The sequence below is a fragment of the Salmo salar genome, chromosome 20 (genome assembly GCF_965601325.2).
Source record: "Salmo salar chromosome 20, fSalSal1, whole genome shotgun sequence".
Lineage (NCBI taxonomy): Eukaryota > Metazoa > Chordata > Actinopteri > Salmoniformes > Salmonidae > Salmo > Salmo salar.
This window is the reverse complement of record NC_138310.1, coordinates 30,443,177-30,455,897: the sequence shown is the minus strand read 5'-3', so window position 1 is coordinate 30,455,897 and position 12,721 is coordinate 30,443,177. Positions and strand designations below refer to the sequence as shown.

The following is a 12,721-nucleotide window of genomic DNA, read 5'->3' as shown; positions in this document are numbered from 1 at the left end:
TGGTAGAACAGTGTGGTAGAACAGTGTGGTAGAACAGTAACACATGGTAGAACAGTGTGATAGAACAGTAACACATGGTAGAACAGTGTGATAGAACAGTAACACATGGTAGAACAGTGTGATAGAACAGTAACACATGGTAGAACAGTGTGGTAGAACAGTAACACATGGTAGAACAGTGTGGTCGAACAGTAACACATGGTAGAACAGTGTGGTAGAACAGTAACACATGGTAGAACAGTGTGGTAGAACAGTAACACATGGTCGAACAGTGTGGTAGAACAGTAACGCATGGTAGAACAGTAACACATGGTCGAACAGTGTGGTAGAACAGTAACACATGGTAGAACAGTAACACATGGTAGAACAGTGTGATAGAACAGTAACACATGGTAGAACAGTGTGATAGAACAGTAACACATGGTAGAACAGTGTGATAGAACAGTAACACATGGTAGAACAGTGTGGTAGAACAGTAACACATGGTAGAACAGTAACACATGGTAGAACAGTAACACATGGTAGAACAGTAACACATGGTAGAACAGTGTGATAGAACAGTAACACATGGTAGAACAGTGTGGTAGAACAGTAACACATGGTAGAACAGTAACACATGGTAGAACAGTAACACATGGTAGAACAGTAACACATGGTAGAACAGTGTGATAGAACAGTAACACATGGTAGAACAGTGTGGTAGAACAGTAACACATGGTAGAACAGTAACACATGGTAGAACAGTAACACATGGTAGAACAGTGTGATAGAACAGTAACACATGGTAGAACAGTGTGATAGAACAGTAACACATGGTAGAACATTGTGATAGAACAGTAACACATGGTAGAACAGTAACACATGGTCGAACAGTGTGGTAGAACAGTAACACATGGTAGAACAGTAACACATGGTAGAACAGTGTGATAGAACAGTAACACATGGTAGAACAGTGTGGTAGAACAGTAACACATGGTAGAACAGTAACACATGGTAGAACAGTAACACATGGTAGAACAGTAACACATGGTAGAACAGTGTGATAGAACAGTAACACATGGTAGAACAGTGTGATAGAACAGTAACACATGGTAGAACAGTGTGGTAGAACAGTAACACATGGTAGAACAGTAACACATGGTAGAACAGTAACACATGGTAGAACAGTGTGATAGAACAGTAACACATGGTAGAACAGTGTGATAGAACAGTAACACATGGTAGAACATTGTGATAGAACAGTAACACATGGTAGAACAGTAACACATGGTCGAACAGTGTGGTAGAACAGTAACACATGGTAGAACAGTAACACATGGTAGAACAGTGTGATAGAACAGTAACACATGGTAGAACAGTGTGGTAGAACAGTAACACATGGTAGAACAGTAACACATGGTCGAACAGTGTGGTAGAACAATAACACATGGTCAAACAGTGTGGTAGAACAGTAACACATGGTCGAACAGTGTGGTAGAACAGTAACACATGGTAGAACAGTAACACATGGTAGAACAGTGTGATAGAACAGTAACACATGGTAGAACAGTAACACATGGTCGAACAGTGTGGTAGAACAGTAACACATGGTAGAATAGTAACACATGGTAGAACAGTGTGATAGAACAGTAACACATGGTAGAACAGTGTGGTAGAACAGTAACACATGGTAGAACAGTAACACATGGTCAAACAGTGTGGTAGAACAATAACACATGGTCAAACAGTGTGGTAGAACAGTAACACATGGTCGAACAGTGTGGTAAAACAGTAACACATGGTAGAACAGTAACATGGTAAAACAGTAACACGTGGTAGAACAGTAACACATGGTAGAACAGTGTGGTAGAACAGTGTGGTAGAACAGTAACACATGGTAGAGTAGTAACACATGGTAGAACAGTGTGGTAGAACAGTAACACATGGTAGAACAGTGCGGTAGAACAGTAACACATGGTAGAACAGTGTGGTAGAACAGTAACACATGGTAGAACAGTGTGGTAAGACAGTAACACATGGTAGAACAGTGACATGGTAAAACAGTAACGCATGGTCGAACAGTGTGGTAGAACAGTAAGACATGGTAGAACAGTAAGACATGGTAGAACAGTATGGTAGAACAGTATGGTAGAACAGTGTGGTAGAACAGTAACACATGGTAGAACAGTGTGGTAGAATAGTAACACATGGTAGAACAGTGTGATAGAACAGTAACACATGGTAGAACAGTGTGGTAGAACAGTAACATGGTAGAACAGTAACACATGGTAGAACAGTGTGGTAGAACAGTAAGACATGGTAGAACAGTAAGACATGGTAGAACAGTATGGTAGAACAGTATGGTAGAACAGTAACACATGGTAGAACAGTAACACATGGTAGAACAGTAACACATGGTAGAACAGTAACACATGGTAGAACAGTGTGATAGAACAGTAACACATGGTAGAACAGTGTGATAGAACAGTAACACATGGTAGAACAGTGTGGTAGAACAGTAACACATGGTAGAACAGTGTGGTAGAACAGTAACACATGGTAGAACAGTGTGGTAGAACAGTAACACATGGTCGAACAGTAACACATGGTCGAACAGTGTGGTAGAACAGTAACACATGGTAGAACAGTAACACATGGTAGAACAGTGTGATAGAACAGTAACACATGGTAGAACAGTGTGGTAGAACAGTAACACATGGTAGAACAGTAACACATGGTAGAACAGTAACACATGGTAGAACAGTGTGATAGAACAGTAACACATGGTAGAACAGTGTGATAGAACAGTAACACATGGTAGAACAGTGTGGTAGAACAGTAACACATGGTAGAACAGTGTGGTAGAACAGTAACACATGGTAGAACAGTAACACATGGTCGAACAGTGTGGTAGAACAATAACACATGGTCGAACAGTGTGGTAGAACAGTAACACATGGTCGAACAGTGTGGTAAAACAGTAACACATGGTAGAACAGTAACATGGTAAAACAGTAACACGTGGTAGAACAGTAACACATGGTAGAACAGTGTGGTAGAACAGTAACACATGGTAGAGTAGTAACACATGGTAGAACAGTGTGATAGAACAGTAACACATGGTAGAACAGTGTGGTAGAACAGTAACACATGGTAGAACAGTGTGGTAGAACAGTAACACATGGTAGAACAGTGTGGTAGAACAGTAACACATGGTAGAACAGTGTGGTAGAACAGTAACACATGGTAGAACAGTGTGGTAGAACAGTAACACATGGTAGAACAGTGTGGTAGAACAGTAACACATGGTAGAACAGTGTGGTAGAACAGTAACACATGGTAGAACAGTGTGGTAGGACAGTAACACATGGTAGAACAGTAACACATGGTCGAACAGTATGGTAAAACAGTAACACGTGGTAGGACAGTAACACATGGTAGAACAGTGTGGTAGAACAGTGTGGTAGAACAGTAACACATGGTAGAGTAGTAACACATGGTAGAACAGTGTGATAGAACAGTAACACATGGTAGAACAGTGTGATAGAACAGTAACACATGGTAGAACAGTGTGGTAGAACAGTAACACATGGTAGAACAGTGTGGTAGAACAGTAACACATGGTAGAACAGTGTGGTAGAACAGTAACACATGGTAGAACAGTGTGGTAGAACAGTAACACATGGTAGAACAGTGTGGTAGAACAGTAACACATGGTAGAACAGTGTGGTAGAACAGTAACACATGGTAGAACAGTGTGGTAGAACAGTAACACATGGTAGAACAGTAACACATGGTAGAACAGTAACACATGGTAGAACAGTAACATGGTAAAACAGTAACGCATGGTCGAACAGTGTGGTAGAACAGTAAGACATGGTAGATCAGTATGGTAGAACAGTATGGTAGAACAGTATGGTAGAACAGTATGGTAGAACAGTGTGGTAGAACAGTAACACATGGTAGAACAGTGTGGTAGAACAGTAACACATGGTAGAACAGTGTGATAGAACAGTAACACATGGTAGAACAGTGTGGTAGAACAGTGTGGTAGAACAGTAACACATGGTAGAACAGTGTGGTAGAACAGTAAGACATGGTAGAACAGTAAGACATGGTAGAACAGTATGGTAGAACAGTATGGTAGAACAGTGTGGTAGAACAGTAACACATGGTAGAACAGTGTGGTAGAACAGTAACACATGGTAGAACAGTGTGATAGAACAGTAACACATGGTAGAACAGTGTGGTAGAACAGCAACATGGTAGAACAGTAACACATGGTAGAACAGTAACATGGTAGAACAGTAACATGGTAGAACAGTGTGGTAGAACAGTATGGTAGAACAGTGTGGTAGAATAGTAACACATGGTAGAACAGTGTGATAGAACAGTAACACATGGTAGAACAGTGTGGTAGAACAGTAACATGGTAGAACAGTAACACATGGTAGAACAGTGTGGTAGAACAGTAAGACATGGTAGAACAGTAAGACATGGTAGAACAGTATGGTAGAACAGTGTGGTAGAACAGTAACACATGGTAGAACAGTAACACATGGTAGAACAGTAACACATGGTAGAACAGTGTGATAGAACAGTAACACATGGTAGAACAGTGTGGTAGAACAGTAACACATGGTAGAACAGTAACACATGGTAGAACAGTAACACATGGTAGAACAGTGTGATAGAACAGTAACACATGGTAGAACAGTGTGATAGAACAGTAACACATGGTAGAACAGTGTGGTAGAACAGTAACACATGGTAGAACAGTGTGGTAGAACAGTAACACATGGTAGAACAGTGTGGTAGAACAGTAACACATGGTCGAACAGTGTGGTAGAACAGTAACACATGGTAGAACAGTAACACATGGTCGAACAGTGTGGTAGAACAGTAACACATGGTAGAACAGTAACACATGGTAGAACAGTGTGATAGAACAGTAACACATGGTAGAACAGTGTGGTAGAACAGTAACACATGGTAGAACAGTAACACATGGTAGAACAGTAACACATGGTAGAACAGTGGAAGCAGCACTGGTAGAACAGTGTGATAGAACAGTAACACATGGTAGAACAGTAACACATGGTCGAACAGTGTGGTAGAACAGTAACACATGGTAGAACAGTAACACATGGTAGAACAGTGTGATAGAACAGTAACAAATGGTAGAACAGTGTGGTAGAACAGTAACACATGGTAGAACAGTAACACATGGTCGAACAGTGTGGTAGAACAATAACACATGGTCAAACAGTGTGGTAGAACAGTAACACATGGTCGAACAGTGTGGTAGAACAGTAACACATGGTAGAACAGTAACACATGGTCGAACAGTGTGGTAGAACAGTAACACATGGTAGAACAGTAACACATGGTAGAACAGTAACACATGGTAGAACAGTGTTATAGAACAGTAACACATTGTAGAACAGTGTTATAGAACAGTAACACATGGTAGAACAGTGTGGTAGAACAGTAACACATGGTAGAACAGTAACACATGGTAGAACAGTAACACATGGTAGAACAGTGTGGTAGAACAGTAACACATGGTAGAACAGTGTGATAGAACAGTAACACATGGTAGAACAGTGTGGTAGAACAGTGTGGTAGAACAGTGTGATAGAACAGTAACACATGGTAGAACAGTGTGGTAGAACAGTAACACATGGTAGAACAGTAACACATGGTAGAACAGTGTGATAGAACAGTAACACATGGTAGAACAGTGTGGTAGAACAGTAACACATGGTAGAACAGTAACACATGGTCGAACAGTGTGGTAGAACAGTAACACATGGTCGAACAGTGTGGTAGAACAATAACACATGTTCGAACAGTGTGGTAGAACAGTAACACATGGTCGAACAGTGTGGTAAAACAGTAACACATGGTAGAACAGTAACATGGTAAAACAGTAACATGGTAAAACAGTAACACATGGTAGAACAGTGTGGTAGAACAGTAACACATGGTAGAGTAGTAACACATGGTAGAACAGTGTGGTAGAACAGTGTGGTAGAACAGTAACACATGGTAGAACAGTGTGATAGAACAGTAACACATGGTAGAACAGTGTGATAGAACATTAACACATGGTAGAACAGTGTGGTAGAACAGTAACACATGGTAGAACAGTGTGATAGAACAGTAACACATGGTAGAACAGTAACACATGGTAGAACAGTGTGGTAGAACAGTAACACATGGTAGAACAGTAACACATGGTCGAACAGTGTGGTAGAACAATAACACATGGTCGAACAGTGTGGTAGAACAGTAACACATGGTCGAACAGTGTGGTAAAACAGTAACACATGGTAGAACAGTAACATGGTAAAACAGTAACATGGTAAAACAGTAACACATGGTAGAACAGTGTGGTAGAACAGTAACACATGGTAGAGTAGTAACACATGGTAGAACAGTGTGGTAGAACAGTGTGATAGAACAGTAACACATGGTAGAACAGTGTGATAGAACAGTAACACATGGTAGAACAGTGTGATAGAACAGTAACACATGGTAGAACAGTGTGGTAGAACAGTAACACATGGTAGAACAGTGTGGAAGAACAGTAACACATGGTAGAACAGTAACACATGGTCGAACAGTGTGGTAGAACAGTAACACATGGTCGAACAGTGTGGTAGAACAATAACACATGGTCGAACAGTGTGGTAGAACAGTAACACATGGTCGAACAGTGTGGTAGAACAGTAACACATGGTCGAACAGTGTGGTAGAACAGTAACACATGGTAGAACAGTAACATGGTAAAACAGTAACATGGTAAAACAGTAACACATGGTCGAACAGTGTGGTAGAACAGTAACACATGGTAGAACAGTAACATGGTAAAACAGTAACATGGTAAAACAGTAACACATGGTAGAGTAGTAACACATGGTAGAACAGTGTGGTAGAACAGTGTGATAGAATAGTAACACATGGTAGAACAGTGTGGTAGGACAGTAACACATGGTAGAACAGTAACACATGGTCGAACAGTGTGGTAGAACAGTAACACATGGTAGAACAGTAACATGGTAAAACAGTAACGCATGGTCGAACAGTGTGGTAGAACAGTAACACATGGTCGAACAGTGTGGTAGAACAGTAACACATGGTAGAACAGTAACACATGGTCGAACAGTGTGGTAGAACAGTAACACATGGTAGAACAGTAACACATGGTAGAACAGTGTGATAGAACAGTAACACATGGTAGAACAGTGTGGTAGAACAGTAACACATGGTAGAACAGTAACACATGGTAGAACAGTAACACATGGTAGAACAGTGTGATAGAACAGTAACACATGGTAGAACAGTGTGATAGAACAGTAACACATGGTAGAACAGTAACACATGGTCGAACAGTGTGGTAGAACAGTAACACATGGTAGAACAGTAACACATGGTAGAACAGTGTGATAGAACAGTAACAAATGGTAGAACAGTGTGGTAGAACAGTAACACATGGTAGAACAGTAACACATGGTCGAACAGTGTGGTAGAACAATAACACATGGTCAAACAGTGTGGTAGAACAGTAACACATGGTCGAACAGTGTGGTAGAACAGTAACACATGGTAGAACAGTAACACATGGTCGAACAGTGTGGTAGAACAGTAACACATGGTAGAACAGTAACACATGGTAGAACAGTAACACATGGTAGAACAGTGTTATAGAACAGTAACACATGGTAGAACAGTGTTATAGAACAGTAACACATGGTAGAACAGTGTGGTAGAACAGTAACACATGGTAGAACAGTAACACATGGTAGAACAGTAACACATGGTAGAACAGTGTGGTAGAACAGTAACACATGGTAGAACAGTGTGATAGAACAGTAACACATGGTAGAACAGTGTGGTAGAACAGTGTGGTAGAACAGTGTGATAGAACAGTAACACATGGTAGAACAGTGTGGTAGAATAGTGTGGTAGAACAGTAACACATGGTCGAACAGTGTGGTAGAACAATAACACATGTTCGAACAGTGTGGTAGAACAGTAACACATGGTCGAACAGTGTGGTAAAACAGTAACACATGGTAGAACAGTAACATGGTAAAACAGTAACATGGTAAAACAGTAACACATGGTAGAACAGTGTGGTAGAACAGTAACACATGGTAGAACAGTGTGATAGAACAGTAACACATGGTAGAACAGTGTGGTAGAACAGTGTGGTAGAACAGTGTGATAGAACAGTAACACATGGTAGAACAGTGTGGTAGAATAGTGTGGTAGAACAGTAACACATGGTCGAACAGTGTGGTAGAACAGTAACACATGGTAGAACAGTAACACATGGTAGAACAGTGTGATAGAACAGTAACACATGGTAGAACAGTGTGGTAGAACAGTAACACATGGTAGAACAGTAACACATGGTCGAACAGTGTGGTAGAACAGTAACACATGGTCGAACAGTGTGGTAGAACAATAACACATGTTCGAACAGTGTGGTAGAACAGTAACACATGGTCGAACAGTGTGGTAAAACAGTAACACATGGTAGAACAGTAACATGGTAAAACAGTAACATGGTAAAACAGTAACACATGGTAGAACAGTGTGGTAGAACAGTAACACATGGTAGAGTAGTAACACATGGTAGAACAGTGTGGTAGAACAGTGTGGTAGAACAGTAACACATGGTAGAACAGTGTGATAGAACAGTAACACATGGTAGAACAGTGTGATAGAACATTAACACATGGTAGAACAGTGTGGTAGAACAGTAACACATGGTAGAACAGTGTGATAGAACAGTAACACATGGTAGAACAGTAACACATGGTAGAACAGTGTGGTAGAACAGTAACACATGGTAGAACAGTAACACATGGTCGAACAGTGTGGTAGAACAATAACACATGGTCGAACAGTGTGGTAGAACAGTAACACATGGTCGAACAGTGTGGTAAAACAGTAACACATGGTAGAACAGTAACATGGTAAAACAGTAACATGGTAAAACAGTAACACATGGTAGAACAGTGTGGTAGAACAGTAACACATGGTAGAGTAGTAACACATGGTAGAACAGTGTGGTAGAACAGTGTGATAGAACAGTAACACATGGTAGAACAGTGTGATAGAACAGTAACACATGGTAGAACAGTGTGATAGAACAGTAACACATGGTAGAACAGTGTGGAAGAACAGTAACACATGGTAGAACAGTAACACATGGTCGAACAGTGTGGTAGAACAGTAACACATGGTAGAACAGTAACATGGTAAAACAGTAACGCATGGTCGAACAGTGTGGTAGAACAGTAAGACATGGTAGAACAGTATGGTAGAACAGTATGGTAGAACAGTATGGTAGAACAGTGTGGTAGAACAGTAACACATGGTAGAACAGTGTGGTAGAATAGTAACACATGGTAGAACAGTGTGATAGAACAGTAACACATGGTAGAACAGTGTGGTAGAACAGTAACATGGTAGAACAGTAACACATGGTAGAACAGTGTGGTAGAACAGTAACACATGGTAGAACAGTAACACATGGTAGAACAGTGTGATAGAACAGTAACACATGGTCGAACAGTGTGGTAAAACAGTAACACATGGTAGAACAGTAACATGATAAAACAGTAACACGTGGTAGAACAGTGTGGTAGAACAGTGTGGTAGAACAGTGTGGTAGAACAGTAACACATGGTAGAATAGTAACACATGGTAGAACAGTGTGGTAGAACAGTGTGGTAGAACAGTGTGGTAGAACAGTGTGGTAGAACAGTGTGATAGAACAGTAACACATGGTAGAACAGTGTGATAGAACAGTAACACATGGTAGAACAGTGTGGTAGAACAGTAACACATGGTAGAACAGTGTGGTCGAACAGTAACACATGGTAGAACAGTGTGGTAGAACAGTAACACATGGTAGAACAGTGTGGTAGAACAGTAACACATGGTCGAACAGTGTGGTAGAACAGTAACGCATGGTAGAACAGTAACACATGGTCGAACAGTGTGGTAGAACAGTAACACATGGTAGAACAGTAACACATGGTAGAACAGTGTGATAGAACAGTAACACATGGTAGAACAGTGTGATAGAACAGTAACACATGGTAGAACAGTGTGGTAGAACAGTAACACATGGTAGAACAGTAACACATGGTAGAACAGTAACACATGGTAGAACAGTAACACATGGTAGAACAGTAACACATGGTAGAACAGTGTGATAGAACAGTAACACATGGTAGAACAGTGTGATAGAACAGTAACACATGGTAGAACAGTGTGGTAGAACAGTAACACATGGTAGAACAGTAACACATGGTAGAACAATAACACATGGTCAAACAGTGTGGTAGAACAGTAACACATGGTCGAACAGTGTGGTAGAACAGTAACACATGGTAGAACAGTAACACATGGTAGAACAGTGTGATAGAACAGTAACACATGGTAGAACAGTAACACATGGTCGAACAGTGTGGTAGAACAGTAACACATGGTAGAATAGTAACACATGGTAGAACAGTGTGATAGAACAGTAACACATGGTAGAACAGTGTGGTAGAACAGTAACACATGGTAGAACAGTAACACATGGTCGAACAGTGTGGTAGAACAATAACACATGGTCAAACAGTGTGGTAGAACAATAACACATGGTCAAACAGTGTGGTAGAACAGTAACACATGGTCGAACAGTGTGGTAAAACAGTAACACATGGTAGAACAGTAACATGGTAAAACAGTAACACGTGGTAGAACAGTAACACATGGTAGAACAGTGTGGTAGAACAGTGTGGTAGAACAGTAACACATGGTAGAGTAGTAACACATGGTAGAACAGTGTGGTAGAACAGTAACACATGGTAGAACAGTGCGGTAGAACAGTAACACATGGTAGAACAGTGTGGTAAGACAGTAACACATGGTAGAACAGTGACATGGTAAAACAGTAACGCATGGTCGAACAGTGTGGTAGAACAGTAAGACATGGTAGAACAGTAAGACATGGTAGAACAGTATGGTAGAACAGTATGGTAGAACAGTGTGGTAGAACAGTAACACATGGTAGAACAGTGTGGTAGAATAGTAACACATGGTAGAACAGTGTGATAGAACAGTAACACATGGTAGAACAGTGTGGTAGAACAGTAACACATGGTAGAGTAGTAACACATGGTAGAACAGTGTGATAGAACAGTAACACATGGTAGAACAGTGTGGTAGAACAGTAACACATGGTAGAACAGTGTGGTAGAACAGTAACACATGGTAGAACAGTGTGGTAGAACAGTAACACATGGTAGAACAGTGTGGTAGAACAGTAACACATGGTAGAACAGTGTGGTAGAACAGTAAGACATGGTAGAACAGTAAGACATGGTAGAACAGTATGGTAGAACAGTATGGTAGAACAGTGTGGTAGAACAGTAACACATGGTAGAACAGTAACACATGGTAGAACAGTAACACATGGTAGAACAGTGTGATAGAACAGTAACACATGGTAGAACAGTGTGATAGAACAGTAACACATGGTAGAACAGTGTGGTAGAACAGTAACACATGGTAGAACAGTGTGGTAGAACAGTAACACATGGTAGAACAGTGTGGTAGAACAGTAACACATGGTCGAACAGTAACACATGGTCGAACAGTGTGGTAGAACAGTAACACATGGTAGAACAGTAACACATGGTAGAACAGTGTGATAGAACAGTAACACATGGTAGAACAGTGTGGTAGAACAGTAACACATGGTAGAACAGTAACACATGGTAGAACAGTAACACATGGTAGAACAGTGTGATAGAACAGTAACACATGGTAGAACAGTGTGATAGAACAGTAACACATGGTAGAACAGTGTGGTAGAACAGTAACACATGGTAGAACAGTGTGGTAGAACAGTAACACATGGTAGAACAGTAACACATGGTCGAACAGTGTGGTAGAACAATAACACATGGTCGAACAGTGTGGTAGAACAGTAACACATGGTCGAACAGTGTGGTAAAACAGTAACACATGGTAGAACAGTAACATGGTAAAACAGTAACACGTGGTAGAACAGTAACACATGGTAGAACAGTGTGGTAGAACAGTAACACATGGTAGAGTAGTAACACATGGTAGAACAGTGTGATAGAACAGTAACACATGGTAGAACAGTGTGGTAGAACAGTAACACATGGTAGAACAGTGTGGTAGAACAGTAACACATGGTAGAACAGTGTGGTAGAACAGTAACACATGGTAGAACAGTGTGGTAGAACAGTAACACATGGTAGAACAGTGTGGTAGAACAGTAACACATGGTAGAACAGTGTGGTAGAACAGTAACACATGGTAGAACAGTGTGGTAGAACAGTAACACATGGTAGAACAGTGTGGTAGGACAGTAACACATGGTAGAACAGTAACACATGGTCGAACAGTATGGTAAAACAGTAACACGTGGTAGGACAGTAACACATGGTAGAACAGTGTGGTAGAACAGTGTGGTAGAACAGTAACACATGGTAGAGTAGTAACACATGGTAGAACAGTGTGATAGAACAGTAACACATGGTAGAACAGTGTGATAGAACAGTAACACATGGTAGAACAGTGTGGTAGAACAGTAACACATGGTAGAACAGTGTGGTAGAACAGTAACACATGGTAGAACAGTGTGGTAGAACAGTAACACATGGTAGAACAGTGTGGTAGAACAGTAACACATGGT

The 12,721-nt window shown here is 40.7% G+C and overlaps 1 protein-coding gene across 1 annotated transcript in view; it reads left to right on the top strand.

Annotated features, from left to right (window-relative positions):
* LOC106580423 (clathrin heavy chain 1) overlaps positions 1-12,721 on the top strand; it is a 130,748-nt gene that overhangs the window by 89,173 nt on the left and 28,854 nt on the right. The window lies entirely within an intron of this gene.